This window comes from Chrysochloris asiatica, unplaced genomic scaffold, assembly GCF_000296735.1.
Source record: "Chrysochloris asiatica unplaced genomic scaffold, ChrAsi1.0 scaffold00035, whole genome shotgun sequence".
NCBI classification, from domain to species: domain Eukaryota; kingdom Metazoa; phylum Chordata; class Mammalia; order Afrosoricida; family Chrysochloridae; genus Chrysochloris; species Chrysochloris asiatica.
In genome coordinates, this window is record NW_006408553.1 from 19,018,697 (window position 1) to 19,043,577 (window position 24,881).

The 24,881-nt window shown below is 36.6% G+C and overlaps 1 pseudogene; it reads left to right on the plus strand.

Annotated features, from left to right (window-relative positions):
• Nucleotides 1-19,110: 19,110 nt before the first annotated feature.
• Nucleotides 19,111-23,206, plus strand: LOC102839293 (annotated as a pseudogene).
• Nucleotides 23,207-24,881: the final 1,675 nt, after the last annotated feature.

The window sequence follows — 24,881 nt, forward strand, 5'->3', positions numbered from 1 at the left end:
TTGTTTTGTTTTTAAGTTGAATCAGACTAATCACAACCCGAGTAACAGAGTAAAACTGTGCTTCATAGGGTTTTCTGGACTGTAATCCTTATAAAAGCAGATCACCAGATCTTTCTTCCATGATGCTACTGGGTGGTTCAAACTTCTGATCTTTCATTTAGTGGTTGAATACAAACAAAAACAAATACTCAGCACCACATAGCTGAAAATAAAATTCTGTCAAATTAAAGAATGAATAAAAGAGAAAATAATGACTAATACAGAACTAATAAGCATAGATATTCATGCATATTTTTTTAATCGGGGCCTGGTTACAACATTGCAATGTATTAAAATTAAGCAATATCTCCTCTTTTATGAAGACCAGAGCTATAGTGACCAATATGAAACTAAGAGTCTCACAATGATGAAGCAAGGTCATATATCTAGGTCTCCAGAGAGAAAAGTCTCACTTGTGTTCATTTTCCTTTAAAATAGGTCCAGGGAAGGATGAAAATAGACAATGCTCACAACTTAGAATTTATTAAAGCTGCCACCCTCTTTTCCCAAGCGTAGAAAAAAATGGGTGCTTTAAGCACTTGCTCATTGTTCCATAGAACAGCTGTGGCTGCCACAGTGACCATGCCTTATTAAAAGGAGAAAGAAGCATGGCTGCTCTGACAGAAGTTTTCTCCTGTGACTCACAGAGTATCAGACATTCATCATGCACTGTTATTTATTTATCATATCTTAGACATCACTCTCAATAGCACAAATGTGAAAAAGCAGGTTCCCTTTCCTCTGGGGATACCAAGGCTGATGAGTCAATAATTAAAAACCATCTCAACAGCTGACACTTGAGTCTCTCTGAAAAACTGCAAAAGGGCACAGGAACCAAAGAAAAGGTTGTTCTTATGAAGTCAAATCAAACTTTGTCAATATAGGAAGAATGATGTGCAAATGAGAAGGCTAAGTACTGTAAGGTCTTGGTGGACCATTAGCTTAATGTTAGCCAGAATGCAGAGATTCAGTTGGATAATAAGTTCGATGTTGATATGGATAATTACAGTGGCACTTGGAGATGAACTCATCAGAGTATTTGGCACTAACTTACCAGCTAACCAGTTTTTATCCAGTTGATTCTGACTCATGTCCACCAAGCTTGTGTCAGAGTCAAACACTGCACTACCAGGCTTTCAATGGTTGATTTTTCAGAAGCAGTTTTCCAGGTCTTTCTTTCAACGTTCCTTTGGAGAGACTCAAATTTCCAACCTTTCTGTTACCAATTGCGTGCTTTAATCATTTGCACAACCCAGAGACTTCACTTGCTCTAGAAGAGTGCTTATAATTTTAGCTCCACAGTTGAGTTAGAGATGGTAGTGGTTGCAGGCCATCAAGTTGGTTCCAACTCATAACTTCCCTATATAAGGTTTCTGAGGAGAAGATGGTGGTTTTGAACTGGTGACCTTGTGAGGTAGTAGTTTTTAATAAAAGATTCTGATGAACTATCTCAAAAATTAGAAGATAAAAGGAGTAAACAAAACTGATTACTGTAATCCCAAAACAGAGAACAAATATTCATTTACACTGGACACAGAAGAGGAAGAACAGAATCAGCTAATGTTGAAGCAAAAGAATGTAACAATAGATTGAAAATAACTAAAGATCTTAATTATCATTTAAAATTTAATCAGTGCCAGATTACTATGTGTTGTTAGTATTATTTTTCTTTTAAGGAAGTGTTTGATTATTCCCCATATGAAGTTGTATAGACATAGCCATAGTAATTGGTATGGGGAGAAACAAATGGTAGGGCCTTGGAGGGCTCTTTCAAAGCCTTAGAACCTTTCCTACTTTCAGCAACCAAGTAGGCAAAAGTAGCGTTTTTGCTGATATTCACTGAAGTATCATCATCATATGTTGATTTAATTTCCAGCTATTGGCAAGTGGTGCTGAGTTAATTTCAAAATATCCTTATGTAGCTTTTTTGTCTTTCTTCTTCTAGTTATTGTGAAGTGTTCTCAGGAGAATACAAGTAGTCATCTAAAGAAGCATTTTTATGTTTTCTTAAGTTATATTTTTCTTTCTAAGGCTTCATAAGTATCTTATCTAAAGTTGTATTTTTAGCATTATGTTGGACAAAGAAAGAAACTGCCAAAGTTCATAAAAATGTTTCAATAAAGTGACATAAATGAAAAAGGAAGTGTTTGAACTTATTACATTCCTTATAGCATTGGCCTTAAATATCTCCCATGCATAATTTTCAGAGAAGGCCACTATAGAAAGGATAACACCAAGCTAAATATAAGGGTGTCATTTAACTCTCCAGTCATCAAGTCAATTCCAATAGTGACCTTATAGAAGAGTAGAGCTGCTCCGTAGGATTTCTGAGACTGTATGGAAGTAGTCTGTCTCTTTTTTCCCCAAGGTGAGACTGATGAGTTTGAACCACTGACCTTTCAGTTAGCAGTCCATTGTTTAACTTCTTGTGTCACTAGGACTTTGTAAATATCTGGGTTTGATAAGAGAGATTTCTTGGAGGAATACAAACCTCCATAGCCCCAAGCATTATGATGCAGAGGATCGACAAACATACCAGGGACACTTGAAAGCCAGCATGATTAACATAATTGATTGATATCACTAACATGTGCACATGAAAAACTTTAAGTTGGCAAGAAAACAAACAGCACAAAATTCAGAAGGTATGGTAGGCAGTCACGCATACATAGGTCTTGATTTCAAGGTACTTGAAAACCTCAGATACTTCTCAAATCTCTCCTGTTGCTTTAAATTCCACCATTAGAATTTTCGGTCTGTAGCTTAAGGGTTTTGGTCATTATGATAAAGAATATGATATTTTCTGGAGAGTCATAATGAGAGCTGTTATATAAGAACATGAATTAGTGATCAGATCCATTCCTAATAGCTTATTTGAGTAAGAGGTGTAAGTGTGATGAGGGCATACATCAGACATCCCAGGTGCAGTATAAGCAAAGTAGTACTGATTAAATATTAGAAATGATTTAAAAATCTACATAATTATATTATCTGGCTTAGAGTAACATGCTTACTCTTGCTACAATTTTTATCTGATTGAAGCTTAGAGTTTGAAACCATGATGAAAAGGGGAGATGTCAAAAACCTATAGATAAGCAAATATTACCAATGTCTTCAGGAAAAGAAGAGGGGATAACTTTCAGCAATAATAAAGTATTTATGGGTGAAAATGAGAATAACCCAATTCTTAAAAAAAATGTTTTTTTTGAGATATAATTCACAAGCTGTACAACTGACATGCTTAAAGTGTACAATTTAATAGCTTTTAGAACACTCACAGGCATGTACATCTATAACTAAAATGCATGTTATAACATTTACATTATCCCTTAAAGAAACCCCGTACCACAACTTTTAGCCAACATTCCATGACATATTACTAGCCTGACAATCACAGATAAACACTAATCTATTCTCTATTTCTATTGATTAGCTCATTTAAGACTTTGCATGTAAATGAAATTTAAATTGATTTTTATTGATCATTTCATTTTTTCAGTACCTAATCTTGCCAAAATATCTTGTTTTCTTTATTGTTTGCATTACTGTAATCTCCCTTTAAAATGTTATTATCTGTAAGATATATAAATATTATCAAGGATATTACTTTCCTAAAATATAAAATACTCCAGAAAACCAAAAAAATTAACCAATATAAGACACTCAAACATGTACAACTTGTCATATAATAAAATAACTGAAGTAATTGAAAAAACTAGTTGCACATAGTTTTAATGGTTACTGAAATATTTATAAAATGTAGGAAACGTCTAAAGCAATTTATTACAAAATGATAGATGATGAAACAAAGACTATTATTCATAAAAAATCTCCCTAAAGACCAATTTTACCACAACACAATAATAATGGAGGAGTGACTGAGAATAAATGAGAAAAGTTAGATAAATTTGCAACTCCACACAAATGTTAAGACACCATTAACATCAACCATTAATGATTAGTGAAAAATAAGTTCAACATGCTTTAAAAAACATAAGGAATAGGATTAAAAAGTATACATACAATCCATTTTAAAGAGAAAAAAAGTCCCTTTACAACTGAATGTACCTTATCTCCCCTTTTGGCATCTACCTCATGTGGTTCATGTCCTACACTATCTATCCTCACAATTGTTACAACTGCGCCCATTGCTACTGCCATTGTGACAATCCATGCCATTGGGGGTCTTCTTCTTTTTAGGGGGGCCTCCATTTTACCAAGCATAGTGTCATTTTACAGTGACTGATGCTGCCTGATAATATGTCTAAAGTATGAAAGATGAAATCTTGTTATCCTGACTTCTAAAGAGCATTCTGTTTGTACTTCTTCCAAAAGAGATTTGTTTGTTCTTCTGGCAGTTAATGGTACTTTTCATATTCTTTAACACCATGATTCAAATGTATCAATTCTTCTATGGTCTTTCTTATTCATTTTCAACTTCCACATGCATATGAACATTTAAAAATGCCATGGCATGGGTCGAGTACACCTTAGTCCTGATTTCTTTGCTCTTGAACATTTTAAAGAGGTCTTGTGTAGCAGATTTTCATAAATAATATGTAATTTGATTTCACGACTGCTGCTTCCATGAGTGTTGATTGTATATCCAAACATGATGAGAGGATACAACTCTCGTGCCAAGCTTTCCTGATTTTAAACTATTCAGTATCTCCTTGGTCTATTTGAATGATTGCCTCTTGGTCCAGTTATAGGTTTCTCATGAGCACAATTAAGCATTCTGGAATACTGATTCTTTGCAATGTTATCCATAGTTTATCATGATCCACACAGTCAAAAGCCTTCACATAGTCAGAAAAGCACAAGTAAACATCTTTCTGGTATTTTCTCAGTCACAAGATTCATCTGACTTCATCAGTGACATCCCTTATTCTACATTCTTTTCTGAATCCAACTAGAATTTGTAGCCATTCTCTGTCAATGTACTGTTAACAGCCATTTTTGAATGTTCTTAAGCAAAATTTTACTCACATGTGATATTAATGATAATGTTTTATGATTTCCACATTGCTTTGGCTTACCTATCATTGGAATGGGCACAAATATGGGTCTCTTCCCATCTGTTGGTCAGGGTAGCTGTTTTCCAAGTTTCTTGGCATAGATGAGTGAGCACATATTCCATCAATTCCTGAAGCAATTGCCAATGCCTTCACTGCACATTGGGCTTCTTCCTTCAGTACCATTGGTTCTGACTTATTGTTTGGCTCTGCATAGGTTTTCCAGTTTGTACATGATTATGGGAGCAGAATGCCTCATCTTTCTCCCATGGAATTTTGTTGGTAACTTTAGAATGAAGACTGTTGGTTAACAGTCCAGTGCTTATCCTAGAATGCCACTAGGGCTCCTTACTATATCCAAAAGACATTTTATTAAATTTGCTAAATGAATGAGTAAATGGATGAATACATGATTCTAAAAGAAACGCTGAAATCATTCATTACATGACCTATATAAGAATGTATAAGTACCAAAGTTTTAGTATAAATTTGGTGGGTGGACAATGCTAATGATATGTTAAATGAAAATATATTCCAGTACTTGACAATTGTCCTAATAATATACGTCGAGAAAATGAGAGACCAAAAAAGAGAGACCAAAAGAGAAAGATAGAAAAAAAAAAAAAATCTAGTTAACAGCTTTTTTTCTGAGGTGGAAAGATGAATGTTTTAAAATAAGACTTTTGTTTCTTCTTTTTAAAATTCTTAAAATATTGCAAAGATTTTAGATTGTATTGCTTCTTCTAGAAGTTATTTTTGTATTACCCCTTTTTCTTACTTTATACTATTTGGTTTGACAGCTTTAAATATTATCTTTGACTCTTACTCTAACAATCAAATAATTTACTTTACTCTTTCCATTTTCATTCCTTGTTCCCATTTTTAAGGTTGAATTCTTTATACTATGTGAGATCATATTTCTATACTATTTTTGCACCCTTTTCCTCATTCTGTTTTAGTCTTACAAATATAATTAAATATTAAATGCTCACCAGCAGTTCTTTTGCAAAAAAATTCACATTATCCTATCTTTGGATGAAGGTTACCCCCTGGTAGTTTTCTCTGCAAAGACTCATGAAAACAGCCTGAAGTACTTCAGGTGTGAACACAATATTTGCGGCCTTGATAATGGAATGAGAGCTTAATGGGCTACAGCATTCTTAGATTACTCTTGATTTGAATTACTGTAAAATGCCACTCTTCTGAGTATAACATGTTGATTTTGAGAAGTCTAAACCCAACTTTATTTAGTTATATTTTTGTTTATTGTGTAAGTTCTGATCATTTTTATCTTTAAATTATAATAGCTTTACTAGTATGTGTCATGAAGTTTAGAATTCTAAGTGGTTCAAACCTACTAGCCACTCCTTAGAAATCCTTTATAGGGTCTCTATGAGTTGGAATCAACTCAACAGCACTTAACAAGACAAAGAGTAAACTTTACTAAGGTGTAAAAGTTAAAGTGCTAAGTGGCTAATAGAAAGGTCAGCAGTGTGAATCCACTAATCACTTATCAGGATAAAAGTCCTGGAAATGTACTTCCATAACAGTTTATAACCCAGGAAACCCTATGAGGCAGCTTTCATCTGTCATATGGGGTTGCTATAGAATCAACTCAATGGCACACAACAACAACAATTTATATGTGAGTACATGGAGTCAGCATGAATTGGGAGCCAAGAAGATGCTAGCTAATAAAACAATAATTTAATACACAATCTCTGGGGGGTACAAGCAGGTAACATGTTCAGCTGCTAACTCAAAAGATAGGTTCTTGTCTCAGAAAAATAATTTGGTAAGCTATCAGAAAAAAATGCATATTAGTTTCTGTTTATGACAATGGAAAATTTGGCAACAAATACTGGTAATAATTTCACAAAACGATGAATGCAATGGATATCACTAAATTATATACATGACAAATGTTAAGTTATTAATAAAAAACAAGACTAACAACAGCAAAATCAAAACCTTCCTGCAATCACCATACAAGATTGTTTATTCCACAGCATTCCCTTAAAGTGCCTTTCAACTAATACTATACACACACACACACACACACACACACACACACACAAGCACTTGCTAGTGTTACCACTCAAGTTCCTGGCTGCATGTAACCACAGACTTGATTTCTATCACTACGCATTAGATTAGACTTTTACAGAATTTTATAAAAATGCAAATATACAGTATGTTCTACATTGTGTCTGGCTTCTGTTTGGTTTAGCTTCCCTGATTGTACCCAATTTTCTGTAAACTGGTTCTGCATACAGATTTCAGATTGCTCTTGTTCTTAGTTGCTGTACAGTTGGCCTCAACACATGGTGAATCCATGGACAATGGAATGAAACACTGTCTAATGATGTTGTTGTTGCTAGTTGCTGTTTAGTTGGTTCTGATGCATAGTAATGTGGTGCACAGCAGAGAGAAACAAACCCTGCCCTTACTGTACCAACATCATAGTCATTATTACACTTGAGCCCATTGCTGCTTCCACTGTGCCAATCCATATTATTGGAAGTCTCCCTTTTTTGTGCTAACCCTCCATTTTACCAAGCATGATGTGACTTCTTCAGGAATTGGTTCCATCTGATAATATATCTGAAGTATGAGAAACAAAGTTTGGCTATCTTGGCCTCTAAGGAGCATTCTGGTTGTAATTATTCTAAAAAATTAACCCCAAACATTCCTCATGCAGCACACTCTACTCAACTGGGTTCCATAATTCACTGCAGTGGCCATATAGAACTCAGACACCATACTCCTAGTTATGGTATTTATAAGGGAAGTTAACTGGATCAGAAATCCTCAATGCAGAATCAGAAATCCTCAGTGCACAGTTGTTCCAGTCAGAACAACCTTACATCAACAATGTCTGCCCAGCCAATGTTACAAAGCTCTTTTAGGAATGCTGATAGATGCTCACAGGATATACCATTCCATCATAAAACTCAGTCTTAAAGAATTTTGCTCTAGCTCCATGGATCAGCAAATCTAGCTATCCCAATTAAGTGCCTGGAAGTACCCTACTCTGAAAGCAAGCTTCTTGTCCAAAGTCACTCAGCTTTACTTGTTCCATGGGATAGGAAGCCCACCACTCTTTCTCATACTCTGGCTCTTGACTCTGCTGCTGCTCCTCCTCTGGCATTCCTCTAGGGTCACAGTTTTCTGTTCCCAGGTTGAGGAGGTTCAATGTGCAGGGATCTCAGAGTCCAAACAATATATTCTACTCCTAGATTTTTCTTCTTGAGTATTGTGAGATTCCCCCCTCTCACTCCTTTTGGTACAGCTCATTTTATACTCATGTTAGAGTTTCAAGTCTTCACAATTAACCCTGTTAACAGTTAATCACAGCTGAAATATATCATCCATCAGTATCTTCCCCCTCCTTCTCACCCAACAGGAAAAAGTTGTTTTGTGGGAATTTATGAAGAAGATTATTGCTAGAAGAGACACTTCACAATTCACTACACTACTGGGTTTTCTAGCCATTATCTCTTTTATATATGAGAGATTAAAATTTCCCATATCACTTTAACTGTAAGCATACCAATGAAAGCTTGTAAGCAAATCACTTTTTGCCTTCATATACCCCAATTTTAGATATCCAATTTATAAATTGTCAGTCCTTATCAGTATTCTGGAGACAGTAATTTTCCTTGATATGAATTATTTTCTTGTCCTGTGAATATTTGCAACAATAAGCAAAATCCAGTCCAGAAGACTCCATTGAAATTGCAGCAACTTACATCAGCTCCCAGTATCAAACATCACTTTCTTCATTAGGTTCTGTTCTGAAAAACTCAGCCCTGGTCATCCTAGTTAGGTCAAATGGGTACCAACTGTAAGCTTGGGAGTCTACATATACTCTCTGCACTTCAGACCAGCTACTCCCTTCTCACTCAGCCCTATCTTCCATGGGCTAGTGTTTCATAGGCTCAGGAGTTCACACTACTCCTTAAAATTCAGACCAGGCAGAGTTTCATCTTCTCTCTAAACCCATTTATTCATTGCTGCATTATCCTCAAATTCCACTCAATTGGACCCAGTTAGTTACCAGCAAAATTATATCATATTGTCTACTCACGGGCTCACTTTAACTTTCAGTCCTAGAATGGGTTTTCTCTGATGGACAAAGATGTTTCCTGTTTTGATGACTCCAATAAAAAACTGATTGCTAACAAACAAACAAATAACAATAATTTGTTTTGTTCTATGCAGGTATTTTCATCACAGATAAATTTATTTTATCAGCAGGTCTGTGTGTGGCTCAGGTTTTTACCTAAGCCCCTTACTCTACAAAGCCTTAAAAAGTCAGTTTCTTCTGGGCAATTTCTAGTTCCCTTTGTAGCATCAAATATAGGTAGAAGGTGGACTTGAAAGCTCTCTGTAATCCAGAATCAAATATTCTTTTCTATCACATGTGTGCATAGGATCTGGGGTCTCTGGATGGCAAGGTGAATCGAACAAGTGTGGCTCCTTATCAATCATCTTGTTTAAGCAGCCAGGTTTTTGTCTCAAGTGACTCGAGTAACAAATTTTCTCCCTTCAGTTGCAGCATAATATCTTTTACATTCATTTCAACCATAATAGATAACAACCACCAAAAAAATAAAAAATGTATTGCTCATTCTATTTTATTCTTTCTTTTACAAAACCCCACAATTCCATGAGTCTGGAACCATTGCAATTAACTCCACTTGTCAACAGCCTAGATCTAAGAAGCAATTGTTGCTCTCTTCCCATCTGGAATATGTTGTTGTAAAAATATGTGCCTTCTAGTCAGTTCTGACTCATAGCGATCCTTATAGGGTTTCTGGGGCTTTAGATATTTGTGGGCACAGAAAGCCTTTTCTTTCTCTCACTGAGCTCCTGACAGGCTTGAACCATGGATCTTGTGGTTTGCAGTCCATTTGGAGTATAGGAGAATGAAAACTGAAAGTAGCAATTAGTTCAAAGGACTAATGACATACATGAACCATAGTCTTGTTTAATATCATACTAGAGGAATTAAATGGTGCCCAGTTACCATTACCAACAACTCTGACAAAGACCACAGTCAAAGTTTGCAGTTAGAATGGGTGTTAAAAAAAAAAAAAAAAAATAGAGAACTTAAAAGCCAAAACATGACCAGAATTTACTGGTTGAAAGAGACAAGAGGGACCCTGAGAAACTAACTTCTAGCCAAATAATAGAGATTATAAAACAAACAATGTGTAGAATGTGAACAATCAACACTATGAGAGCAACAAAGCAGTATTTGCCCAAAACCTAAATAAGAAGACAGGGCAGAACAGGAAAACTTGTCAAATGGAAATCAAGGGAGGAAGTAGACTTTGGATACATTACAAGAATCCCAACCATTGTCAGAACAACTTTTGAATGAACTTATTGGAAAACTCATTTGCTAAGTAAACTTCATGCAAAGCACAATTAAAGGGTAAAGTACAATCAGCATTTATCAATTTTATAGTAGGAGTTTACTTAAGTACTTTTTTTAACTTTGGAAAGAAACATACTTAATTTTATCAAATAATTTAACTTTGTGCTTAAGATTAAAAAACAGCAACAACCAGATCCAGGCTCTCAGTAATACAAGATATATTTAAAGTATTTTAAATAACAAGACATAAAAGATAGACATGCTTAGAACTACGTCAACTGAAATAAAAAGTATAAAGTTGAAGATCAAATGGCTCTGAGGCCCTGTTCTACCTGATGTTCTAATCAATAACTTGGAAAAGGTTTAAAAGGCATTTGTTTCAAATTTTTAGGAGATAATACTTGGAAAAGGCACCAATAATTTTGACTATAGAAATAAAATTTAAATGAATCTTAAAGGATGATTTAAAATATTTTAATTTACCACAATTCATATAGAATGTTTTTGATTTAAAAAGCAAAAATATCAATTGCATATTCATGCATAAAACATGATGGGCATGGACCCTGACATCAGAAATTCATGTAAAAAAGCTCTGACACTTCTAGTTAACCACAATCATAATATAAATCAACAGTATAATGCATTGGCACAAAAGATTCTTTAACAGCAGTAGGTTTTACTATCATATGCTGTAGTAAGCCGAGTCATCTGAAATGTATTTTAGTGTGGATCTTTTTAGCATATATGAGGATTCTGAAGCCATTCCATGTTATTCAACAATAATTGGTGTGATTCTCTAAGTTTGATTTGGGGAAAAGACTATTTATGATAGCTGGAAGGAGATAGATTACTTTAGTGTGGACTCTGCGAGATGGTCATAGACTTAATTGGAGATAATCAGTACAACTGATTTCTGCTCAGTATAAAAAGGCATTTGTACATGTTAAATGAGAAATTTACTGTGAATATGATAAACACCCATAACTGTGATTATCAAGCAATCGTTGCTTATAATTAATGTAGCATATATACCATCTTAGTGTGGGAAATTGCATATAGATAGCTTTTAAGATCTTATTCACTTTTGTTGTTGTTAAGTGACATCGAGTTGGTTCTAACTCACAGAGACCCTGTAGGTTTTCTAAGGAGTGGCTGGTGGGTTTGAACCATCGACCTTGCAGTTAGGAGTCCAGTGCTTATCCTACAGTACCACACCAAGACTCACTTTTTAAATTATTTATATATATGACCTTATTATATTTATACAAAACAGGGACTAAAATTAAAACTATGACCATTGAGATGAAATGGGTAAGCAGTCCTTACCTTTGTGGTTTTTCACAATTTGTATAGGGTTAAGGTCAAATTTATTAGAGACATAATTTTTCAATCATAAACAATGAGAGAGCTCTTAGAAGTTCATATTCAATCTGCAACTTCCTGTATAGACAAGACCATAAAGGGATAAAATGACAGGCCTTCTCTCCAGAAGAACAAATGTCGGAACTCTGAATAGACAGAGTAAGACCATGTAAAATTAGTTGAAAGAGTTACACCATCTGGGTGTTACACATTGCTTCTTGAAGGGATTTTCAGGGGTTTTTGTTTTTTAGAGGAAGAGCTCTTTGAAATTCTATAAATTACCAACAGAGATAACTAGACTTATAGAAATAAAATCATTGATGGTTGGCAGCTTAGTGTGAGATTTTAGTACATAGAAATTAAGTGTTATGATACTGCTTGTTTAAAATTATGAACTTTCTGAGATTTTATGCTACTTTCAAGCTAATGAAATACTCTGTTACAGTTATATGAATGCCGACAATGCCTGGGTCTGAGATAACTGTCATTTTAGCCCTCATCATACTAGCAATATGCAGAGAATCAACCTATCCCTGCACTGGATCCCCAAGTTGAGTTTCCACAGGTGATGTGAAGAGTACTATGTGACACTGACACATGGATTATAGGAGAGAACTTCTGAGTTTAGAAAACCTGAGTTACTTATTCTGGGCACTAAGCCAACTTATTCTTTGCTCCTGAGAGAGTCACTAGCTCTATCTTTCAAGATTATATAAGCATTTTTTAGACGATAACTTAGAAGTAAAAACCAATTAATGCCTATGTTTAAAAAGGATGGAGTAACATTTTCTCCAACATTGTGATTTCATAGCTTAGGATTCCTTGTTTGCACCCAGGTGGCTTAGGTTTTACTTCTGATATGGGAAAGTTGTGACTCTTGGAGTCCTGGTGTGGCATTGTAAATTAAGTGCTGGACTGCTAACTCCAAGGTTGGTGGTTCAAACCCACAAGCTACTTCTTGGAAAACTTATACAGGATTTCTATGAATCAAAATAAACTCAACAACACTTTAAAATGGCAACAACATTCTATTAAAGATCAGAGATGACAACAGTGGTCCATGATAAAAAAGAAAAGGGGAAAAATACTCCAACAAAAACATATCCTTAACCTCACTTGAATAGCATTGCGACCAATTAACAGGAAGAAGAAATTAGGTATTATAATCAGAACCATGCTATATATTGCTCTATTTTCTGTCCCTATCTTTTTTTTTCATTTCTGATTTCTGTACAAGCACACTCTAACACATTCATCTCATAGTGGCAATTCAGGTATTTTAATTAATAATTTTGTCCTCTTTCAGTTCAAAAGTTCCCTATGTTTTGTTATGGTTCTCTTAGTTTGTTGGACCCACCTGACAATTGTAATTCTCATGCCCAGAATGGACAAACTTGGTAAGAACACTGTGATTCTTAAACTTTATTAAGCAAGAGAATAATGTAAATATTATGCAAAGAAAAAAAAGCTTGCACTCTCTACTTACCTTGTCTGGATAATTCATTGCAACTTCCAAACCATATTTACAGTAATGGGGTTTATTGGCAAAGTTAACAGGTTACAATGCAGGATAAGAAAATGCTTGGGGCAGCACAGTTCTTTCAATTAAGACAGCCTCCATTCAGTGTATCTATAGCCAGGTCTCTCTCTGCCTGGACAATGTTATAAAACTTTTCTAAGGCTGCTGATAAATGCTCTTAGGGCACACTAAATTATTAAAGTCATCCCCTGAAGGCACTCAGCTCTACCTCAGAGGGTCAGCAAACATAACTTCCCCAGTAGTGTCGGTAGGCAACCCACTCTGCAAGCAAACCTCTTACACTGTCACTCTGCTTTACTTGGTCCAAGGGCGGAAGTCCACTTCTATGTTTCGTGCTATGGCTCTAGCTTCTGCCACTCCTCTGCCACTCCCTGAAATCACCACTGGGGTGTTAGAAGAAAGTTCAGTATTTGTTTTTCCTAAGCCTTCTTTGAAAAACCACTGACTGGTTTTGCACAAACTTGTTGTAGATGTTAGCCCTTCATTTTGTAATCAGAGGTCAAACTAAAGTGTCAATACATATCACTCCCCTTTGTGCCCAAAGAACCCAGAGCTCTTCAATTGGGTAATTCCAGTGATGCAAATGATGCTTTATAATCAGCACTTCAGTGCAATGTGCCATGGTCCATAGGTCTACAGTTCTAAGTCAGCAATATCAACAACAATAATATACTTGAGCCAGAAAGATTAAGATCCTACAAACCTTTCTTTAAGATCCTTCCTTTCATGCCTGGTAGAAGGGAATACGAATGTGAATTTCCTCAAAAGTAGTGCTTTAGTATTTACTACAGTTTGATTCTACTGTTCAGGAAGAAATGGAATTGAAAAAAGTAGTTGAAACATTTATTGCAGTTTCTCCTTGTAGATACATTCTATTTGAATGAAAAATAATTAGGAAAATTTGTTTTCAATTTTAACAAAAATATCAAGTCTTGCTGACTTCATAGAAGATATTTTAAAAATAATTGTATTTATAATTCCCCCAGCATTTTATTACAAAAAAAATTCAAACATAAAGGAACAAAGAAGTGTACCAAGAATATCTGTATGCTCCAACTAACTTTTACTATGCTTACTTTGTGATATAACTACCTATTATTAATCCATTGTTTATAAACATATCTTATTTTATGGTTCAATTTAATGTGAACAAATATTAGATTACTTAATGATATCCATGATCCTGGGGTAGTGCTGTGGGACAAGCTCTGGACCATAAAGTCTGTTTAAATCACAAGGTTGGCAGTTCAAACCCACCAGCCATCCTCAGAAACCCTATATAGGGTCTCTTTACACTTAACAATCTATCCATTGTTTACAAACTCATCTTAGTTTCTCATGCATTTTAATGTAAGTTGCAGACTTTCAACAAACATTAGACTATTTAATGATATGCATGATTAGGTTTTTGTTTTCTTTTCCTAGATTCCATGGAGTCGGTTCTGACTCATAGTGAGATACTATGCAAAACAGAATGAAAACTGCCCAATCTTGCTACATCATCACAATTGTTAAGTTCGAATCTATTGCTGCGTCTAATTGGTCAGTCCACCTTGTTGGGGGTCTTCCTCTTTTTCCCTGAACTTCCACTTACCAAACATGATGTCCTTCTTCAAGAACTGGTCCCTATTAATATGTCTGAAATATGAGCGACGGAGTCTGACCATTTTAGCTTTTAAGGAACATTCTGAGTGTACTTCTTCCAACACACATTTGTTTGTTCTTCTTGTAGTCCATGGTAATTTTAATATGCTCCTCCAACACCATATCTCAAATGCATCAACTCTTCGATTGTCTTCCTTATTCATTGTCCAAATGTACATGCAAATGAGGCTATTGAAAATATGGTTTATTATATCAGGCATACCTTAATCCTCAAACTGACATCTTTTCTCATGGATGCTTTAAAGAGCTCTTGTGCAGCGCAGCAGATTTGCCTAATGCAGTACACTGTTTGATTCCATTAGTGTTCATAGTGGATCCAAGTAAAACCATCTGTGACAATGTCAATCTTTTCTATTTTGTCCAATGGTGAGGACTTTTCTTTTTTACATTGGCGTGCAACCAATACAAAAGGCTGTGGTCTTTGATCTTCATTAGTAAGTATTTTATGTCCTTTTGGCTTTCAACAACCAAGGTACTATCATCTGTATATTACAGGTTGATAATGAATCTTCCTCCAATTCTGATGCCACATTCTTCTTCATATAATCTAGATTCAGCTTCCAGATTGAATAACTATAGTGAAAAGATACAACACTGGCAAACATCTTCCTTGATTTTAAACCATTCAGTGTCTCATTGTTTTGTTCAAATGACAGCTTCTTGGTCTATGTACAGATTCCTCATTAGCACAATTAAATATTCTGCAATACATACTCTTCACACTGTTATCCATAGCTTTTCTTTGAATTTAAAAAGGAAAAGAAAGAAAGTCAGAAAGAAAGAGAGAGTGAAAGAAAGAAAAAAGGAAAGAAAGAAGGGAAGAAAATAAATTTACTTGTGCTTTATTAACTATGAAAAGACTTTCAACTGTATGGATCATGAAAACCTATGCAAAGAATGAGCATTCCAAATTACATCATTGTGCTCATAAGGAACCTTTAAAAAAAAATCTGCTGCACAAGACCTCTTTTAAAATATTCAAGAGTAAATGTTAGTTTGAGGACTAAGATGCACGTGACCCAAACCATGACATTTTCAGTAACCTCATATGCATGTAAAAGTTGGTCAATGAATAAAGAAGAACGTAGAATTGATGCATTTGAGTTATGGTGTTGTTGTTAGGTGCCATCAAGTTGATACTGACTCATAGCAACCCTATGCATAACAGGACGAAACACTGACCAATCCTGGGCTAACCTCACAGTTCTTGCCATGCTTGAGCCAATTGATGCTGCCACTTTGCCAATCCATCTCACTGGAGATCTTCCTCTTTTTCTCTGACCCTCCACTTTACCAAACATGATATCCTTCTCTAGTGACTGGTCCCTTCTGACAATATGTCCAAAATATGAGAGAAGAAGTTTGACCATCCCGGCTTCCAAGGAGCACTCTGGCTGTACATCTTCCAACACAGATCTGTTGGTTCTTTTGGCAGCTCATGGAAATGTCAATATTCTCCTCCAACACCATAACTCAAAAGCATCAATTCTTCTATGGTCTTCCTTATTCACTGTCCAGCATTCGCATGCATATGAGATTATTGAAAATATCATAGCTTGGGTCAGGCACGGTTTAGTCCTCAAGCTGACATCTTTGCTCTTCAACACTTTAAAAAGGTCTTGTGCAGCAGATTTGCCTAATGCAATATGTCGTTTGATTTCTTGACTGCTGCTTCCATGAGTGTTGATAGTTGATCCAAGAAGAATGACATTCTTGACAACTTCAATCTTTTCTCCATTGATAAGAATGTTGTTTATTGGTCCAGTGTTGAGGATTTTTGTTTTCTTTACATTGAGATGTAATGCATACCAAAGGCTGTGCTCTTTGATCTTCATCAGTAAATGTTTTAAGTCTTCTTCACTTTCAGCAAGCAAAGTTGTATCATCTGCATATCACAGGTTGTTAATGAGTCTTCCTCCAATCCTGATGCCACATTTTTCTTCATGTAATCCAGTTTCTTGGATTATTTGCTCAGAATACAGTTTGAATAAGTATGGTAAAAGAACACAACCTTGTTGCACACTTTTCTTAACTTTAAACCATTCAATGTTCCCATGTTCTGTTTGAACAACTGCCTTTTACTCCATGTACAGATTCATCATGAGCACAATTAAGTGTTCCAGAATACTCATACTTTGCGATGTTGTCTATAGATTGTCATGATCCATACAATCAAAAGCCTTTGAGTTGTCTGTCAGTTTGTCATACTGTGGTGACTTGAGAGTTGTTGTGATTCTGGAAGCTATGCCACTGATATTTTAAATACCAGCAGGGTCACCCATGGTGGACAGGTTTCAGATGAGCTTCAAAACAAAAACAGACTAGGAAGGAGTGACGAACTACTTCTGAATATTTAGTCACTGAAAACCTTATGAATAGCAGAGAAACACTGTCAGATATAGTGCTGGAAAATGAGCCCCTCAGGTTGGAAGGCACTTAAAATGCAATTGGGGAAGAGCTGCCTCCTCAAAGTGGAGTTTACCATGATGACATGAATGGAGTAAAGTCCATGGGTGTAAAACCCATGTGACCTTTATTTGCTGATGGGACACAACTCAAAATGAAGAGAAACAGCTGTAAACATCTATTAATAATTGGAACATGGAATGCACAAAATATGAATCTAGGAAAACTGGAAATTGTAAAAAATGAAATGGAATGCATTTCATGGTATTAGAGAATATTAAAAATACCATGGACTGCCAAAAGAACAAGCAAATCTGTATTGGAAGAAGTACAGTCAGGTCAGAATGCTCTTTAGAAGCCAGGAGAGCTAGACTTGGTATCTCCTACTTCAGACTTATTATCAGGAAGGCCAAGTCCCTGGAGAAGAACTTTATGCTTGGTAAATTGGAGGATCAGCGAAAAAAAAGGGAGAGTCCCAACGAGATGTAGTGGCATAGTGGCAACAGCAATGGACTCAAAAGTAGCAACAATTGTGAGATTGGCCAGAACCCGGACAGTGTTTCCTTTTGTAGTGCATAGGGTCATTATGAGTTGGTACCAACTTAATGGCACCTAACAACAGCAACAATAAACACCTCTTTGATATTCTCAGCTCTCAGTCAAGATCCATCTAATGTCAGCAATGATATGGTTAGTTCCACGTGCTCTTCTGAATCCAGCTTTAGTTTCTGTCATGGATGTACTATTGCAGTCATTTTTTTTTTTTTTTTTATCTTCAGCACAACTTTACTTACAAGTGATATTAATTATGTTGTTCAATGATTTATGAATTCCATTGGGTCACCTCTCTTTGCAATGGATAAAAATATGGATCTCTTCTAATGATTGTTTCCGGTGCTGTGGCAGTTTGTTGAAAGATTTCAAATTCTATCCTGTCGATTCATGGAGAATATTTTTTGTCAAAAACTTCAGTTCACCTTTGATTTCTTCCTTCAGTACTATAGGTTCTTGATGTTATGATACCTCTTGAAATGTCTGAACATTGATCATTTTGTTTTGGTACAGTGACTCTTTGTATTTCTTCCATCTTCTATTGATGCTTACAGAATCATAAAGTATTTTACCCATTGTTGTTGTACGTACCATTGAATCATGTCCGATTCATATCAACCCTGTCTAGTGTTTCCAAAGATCAGCTGGTGGGTTTGAACAATTGACCCTGTGTTTAGCATTCTAGTGTTTATCCTATAGCACCATGGCAGGACTTCAATATGGGATCCTTCAATATTGCATGTTGAGGCTCGTTTTTTGTTTTTTTTTCCTTTTCTTTCCTTCATTTCTTTCAGATTGAGAAATGGTGAGTGAGTGTGTTCTTCCCTTTTGGTTTTCTAACTACAGGTATTTGCATATTTCAGTACAATAATTGACTATGTCTTCTTGAGCTGTCCTTTGGAATTTTTATTCTTCTCCTTTTGTGATTGTTAGGTGCTGTGGCATCGATTTCGACTCATAGTGACTTTATATGCAATAGAATCTGACACTGCCCAGTCCTGTGCCATACTCACAATAGTGTTAAGCTTGAGCCCATTTCTGCTGCCACTGTGCCAATCCATCTTTTGGGGTCTTCCTCTTTTTTTGCTGACTCTCTATTTTGCCAAGCAGGGTGTCCTCATCCAGGGACTGGTCCCTCTTACATGATAGTTGAGTGTTTAACCTGTACACCTGGCTTCCTCTCCTCTTCTCACCTCAATCTTTCAGCCTGCCCTCCCTCCAGCCTACTCACCATCCTCTCCCAAACATCTTCCACCAGGGCTACCTCAGCAAGTTCCCACTTGAGCAACAACATCAAACAGATGTATCTGGTTCTGCCTCAGGTGAAAAAGTCTAAGCCCTGTATATCTGGATCAATGGCACTGGATAAAGACTATGTTATAACACTCCACCCTGAACTATGAGCCCAAATGTATAGAAGAGTTGCCAAATTTGAGTTTTGATGGCTTCAGTACATTCCAATATGAAGGCTCCAACAGTGACATGTTTCTTATTCATGCTGCTATGTTTCAGGACCCTTTTCTCACGTACTCCAACAAGTTAGTGTTCTGTGAAATCTGTAAATACAATAAAAAACCTGCAGAGACCAATTTAAGGTATACCTGCAAAGAGATAATGGACATGGTGAGCAGCCAGCACCCCTAGTTTAAAAGGGAACAGGAATATACTCTCATGGGACAGATGTGTACTCCTTGGGGGAGCTTTCCAATGGCTTCCCTGGACCTTAAGGTCCCATATAACTGTGGTGTGGGAACAGACAAAGCCTATAGCAGAGATATTATGGAGATTAATTACCAGGTCTGTTTGTATGCTGGCCTCAAGTTTTGGGAATGAATGCTGAAGTCATGCCTGCCATGAGAAAATTCCAGATAAGACTCTGTGAAGTGAGTAGGGGTCAGACATATCATAGTTAGGGTGTTGGTGAGGGCAATACACAAGGGGGGGGGGTAGAAAAACAAGGTATATAGGGGAACACTGAGACAGGTTTGTTGTTGTTGTCAGGTGCCATCGAGTCGGAACCGACTCATAGCGACCCCATGCACAGCAGAACGAAACAATGTCCGATCCTGGGCCAACCTCACTACCGCCGCCACACTCGATGCCATCAATGATACCACCTGGCCAATCCATCTTGTTAGGGGTCTTCCTCTTTTTCTCTGACCCTCCACCTTACCCAGCATGACATCCTTCTCCAATGATTGTTTCTTCTGGACAATATGTCCAAAGTATGAGAGATGAAGCTTAGCCATCCTGGACTCCAAGGAGCACTCTGGCTGCACTTCTTCCAAAACAGATCTATTGGTTCTTTTGGCAGTCCATGGCACTTTCAGTATTCTCCTCCAATACCACAACTCAAAGGCATCAATTCTTCTACGATCTTCCTTATTCACTGTCCAGCTTTCACATCCATATGAGGCTATTGAAAACACCATGGCCTGGGTCAGATGCACCTTAGTCCTCAAGCTGACATCTCTGCTCCTCAATACTTTAAAAAGTTCCTGTGCAGCAGATTTGCCCAATGCAATATGTTGTCTGATCTTTTGACTGCTGCTTCCGCGAGTGTTGATAGTTGATCCAAGAAGAATGAAGTCCTTGACAACTTCAATCTTTTCTCCATTGATAAGAATGTTGTTTATTGGTCCAGTGGTGAGGATTTTTGTTTTCTTGACATTGAGATGCAATCCATACATAAGGCTGTGCTCTTTGATCTTCATAAGTAAATGTTTCAAGTTCTCTTCACTTTCAGCAAGCAAGGTTGTATCATCTGCATATCGCAGGTTGTTAATGAGTCTTCCTCCAATCCTGATGCCATGTTTTTCTTCATAGAACCCAGCTTCTCGTATTATTTGCTCAGCGTACAGGTTGAATAAGTATGGGTTTACATGGGCTAAATGGGACAGAAGTAAATAGTGATGCATACTCAACCTTGAAACAACGGCTATGTGATATACAGTGATCGCAGCATAGTCTGAAGAGGGTAAATAATACTAAGATGCTTGGCAGTCTTGTGAATATTGGTTTTCCTTGCCTACTATTGTAGAATAGACACTTGAGTGGGATAGAAAGAAATGCCAGGACACATGAATACAGAAAGCTTGTAAGCCCGTCTTTAGTCTGCAACGAATTGGAATACCTAAAAAGGTTCTAGAACTCACCCTGTGAAATAAGCCTCTTGAGGAGCCTTTGCAATGTATAGGACTTTAAGTGGAATCCTGAGCCCCATCCAGAACCTTCTGAGGTGGGATATTCCCACTAGAAAGGATAAGCAGACCAGTCCAGAACAGCTTGAGCAACAGAAGATACATCTTCAAAGAAAGTTCAGCAGGAAAAACCCAAAACAAAAATGACAGTATGATTGGCTAATACAATGTTCTCTGGGAAACCATCAAAGCAAGCAATCAAGTCCCTTCAGGACAAACCTCCCTCCAAGACTGAAATTCAAAGGAACCACATGAGTAGGTATGTAAGCTTCCTGGCAGCTACAATGGTCTACTTGTGAGTAGAAGAAGGAAAAAGTCAGCAATGAAGAAATGGACTGAGTTTAACCACCTTCCATAGACTTGTTGACCTGAAGTTGAGAGAGAGAAGAGGAAAGTCTGGTTGTTCCAAAGTGTGGTGAGACCTGGTGATACCTGAGCCCATGGATAAGAATATAGCTACAGAGGGCTACAGCTGAGAGTGAAGCATCCGGCTGATACAAAGTGAGAAGAGATGAACAAGAACACCTGATCTTGCAGGTAGTACCCATTTGACTGAGCCTTGATGGCTTGATAATCAGAACTCAACTAGAGGAAGACAAAAACAAAGCAATTTTTGATAAAGGAAATGAGGGTGAATTGCTATAATTTGATGGTGCTATACTCATGGAGGTAGTAGCTCAAAATACCAACAGAGATGGAAGGAGTCTTTACATCAAGTATCAGTGCTATCCCCTCTGTATGCAGAGTAGATAGGGGTGGGCAACTTAGACATATCTAAATGAGGAGCACCATAAAGGAGCTCTGGTAGTGTAGTGGTTACGAATCAGGCTGTGCACTGCAAGGTCAGCAGTTCGAAACTACCAGCTGTTCTGTGGGAGAAAGATGAAGCATTCTGCTCCTGTAAAGATTTACAGCCTCAGAAACCCTGTATAGTGTCACTATTAGTTGGAACCGACTCCACAGCACACAACCAACACCAGCCACCACCATAAAGGTTCAAAGTGACTGACTTACAAGGTTTCAAGAGGGAGTTTAGTTTAAGAGTGTTTGGGAGAAGATTGAGTCCCCACTGAATAGTTTTCATCGTGTCTAGAAGGGTCTGGTAAAAAGAGATGGGGATAAGATTCTTATGATTCAATAGTGAGTAATTGTTATCATGACTAATTGTGACTGTCAGAAGTGTAGCAGGAGAAGAAAACAAGCAGAATGCTGTACCCTATCAGAGAAGCAGCGACACGAGAGATGGAGGCAGAGGTGGGGGCATGGAGAGAGGGAGCAGCTGAGGACTCTAGATTCATGGAAAGAGAGGGACTGAGAGCTGGTGGCCAGGAGGCAGACTTGCAGAATGTGCCCTTTGGTGCTTTAAATTATTATCTATGCCTGAATGTTTAAAAAAAAAAAAAAGAGCTAAAGTGAGTAGAGAGAAATATTGTTAACTGATGGTACATGGAGGGGATGATAATCACTGTAATGAAACAAAGTAGGTGATTTGTTGAGTGTAAAACTGACGATCTGTCCTGTATACTTTCACTCAATTCACAATTAAAAACAAAAACAAAAAAAACCCTTTGAAGGAATCAACAATTATCTCTGGGTGGCCCATTTCATCGTGCACTGTTTATGTGAAGACCTTGGGCTGATAGCAAATTTCAATTCTAAGCCAACCTCGGGAACTGGAATGGTTCAGCACCAAGGCCATGTGAGAAGAGAATGGTCTGAAATACATTGAAGAGTCCATCAAAAAATTAAGCACGTGGCACCAGTATCACATCCACACCTATGATCTAAAAGTGGACTTGGACAACATCTATCGCTTTATTGGATTCCACAAAACCTCCAACTTTAATGACTTTTCTGCTGGTTTGATCAACCGTGACTCCAACATTTACATTCCTTAGACTGTAGGCCAGGAGAAAAAGGTTATTTTGAAGAATGTTGTTTCTCTGCCAACTGAGACCCCTGCTATGTAATAGAAGCTCACTTCTGCACCCATCTTCTCAACAAGAAAGGTAATGAGCTTTTGCAGTATAAAAACTAAGTGTACTAGACTTCCAGCCATCAAACCTCTCCCAGTTCATCCCATTCTCACTTTTCCCCTCTCCCACGTGCTTCTAATAACTATAACTCCAAGGATAGAATATCATTATCTTTTTCATTCATTGTGCTCAATTAATAATTCTTGCTTGTTTTGGCCCAGAGTAGAGGGTCAAGTTCTGAATTTCCTCACACTCACACACTAACACCGTTGTTTTTCTTATCACTGAAAGTTTATTGACGACTGAAGAATACTGTATTAGTGGGAAGGGATTGGGGAAATGTAATCACTGCTGTACTTCTTTCAACACAAATTTGTTTGTTCTTCTAGCAATCCATGGAACTTTTAATATTCTTGTCCAACACCATAACTCAAATACATCAATTCTTCTAAGATCTTCCTTATTCATTGTCAATTGAAAATACCGTGGCTTGGGTCAGAGTTACCTTAGTCCTTAAACTGACATTTTTGCTCTTGAACACTTTAAAGAGGTCTTTAAAATCAGCAGATTTGCCTAAAGCAACAACAATAACAATAGGTTGAATTTTATCATATCAACAACAACAAAAATAAGCCTAGCTCAACTTCTGACTAAACTGACTCAACTCACTTCTCTAGTGAACTAGTTGGAGGAATGTGTGTCAGATCATTTTCACATACAGATACTATTTTTCCTAATCTCTGTTGTTCTCCATAAAATGTCTATATTTAATCCAAAATTACAAGATAGATAAAAACAAAACAAAAAAACACCACACAAATCTAAGTGTGGGGAGAATCCAAAATAGCTCTTACAAGAAAAAAATAATCCTACCTATCTAGACTCAGAGATGTCTCAGATAATTACTGGAACTAAAGGCAAGAAGTTTTGAAAAACTTTAATTCATATCTTAAAGAATCCAGAAGAAAATATGGACAGCAATAATAAATAGATGGGAAATTCAGTTGATAGTTGTTTATTTTTACAAATTCAAAGGCTAGAAATTAAAAAAACACAATAGGAGGGGAATTAAAAATGTGTTGTTACAAAATTATAGAAACTTTAATTAAACAAAAATATATAAATGTGAAGCTATTGATTTTAATGTATTCTATATCTAGGTCTATATAATTCTGAAAACAGTGTGTCCATCTCTCTAACCTTCACCTGATGAACTCCACACTTGTCAATTTACACCACGTCAAAATGGTAGTTTTGGTATCCTCAAGGGATTCAAATTATGCTCCTTTAAAATGTTCCTCAGTTTTTGGAAACAAAATGTAAGTATGAAGGAACAAGTTCAGTGTTGTAGGGTAGACAGGGTAATCTTCACAATATAGTACTTGCTGCTGAAGAATGATCAAGTATTGTGATGGATAACAGTCATTAGCCAACTTTATTAGCTAGATTTTCCTCACCAATTTCATTTCACATTTTCATAAAACTTCTTAATAATGTTATTAAGTTTTTGTATTATGTCCTCTGCAAAATTTTATCAAGGTTTTCCATTTGGAATCCTAGTATACAGTTTTCATAACCTTCAGAGCTGACCTGTCTGTCTTGAATTCATATTTGAGGTCTCCCCAGTATTTCTTAAAATGTTTGACCCATCTAAAATGTATTGTTTTATGTAGAGAGCATTTCTGTAAGCTTCCTCCAAAGATTCAATGATTTGGGAAGATGTCCACTTGAGTTTTG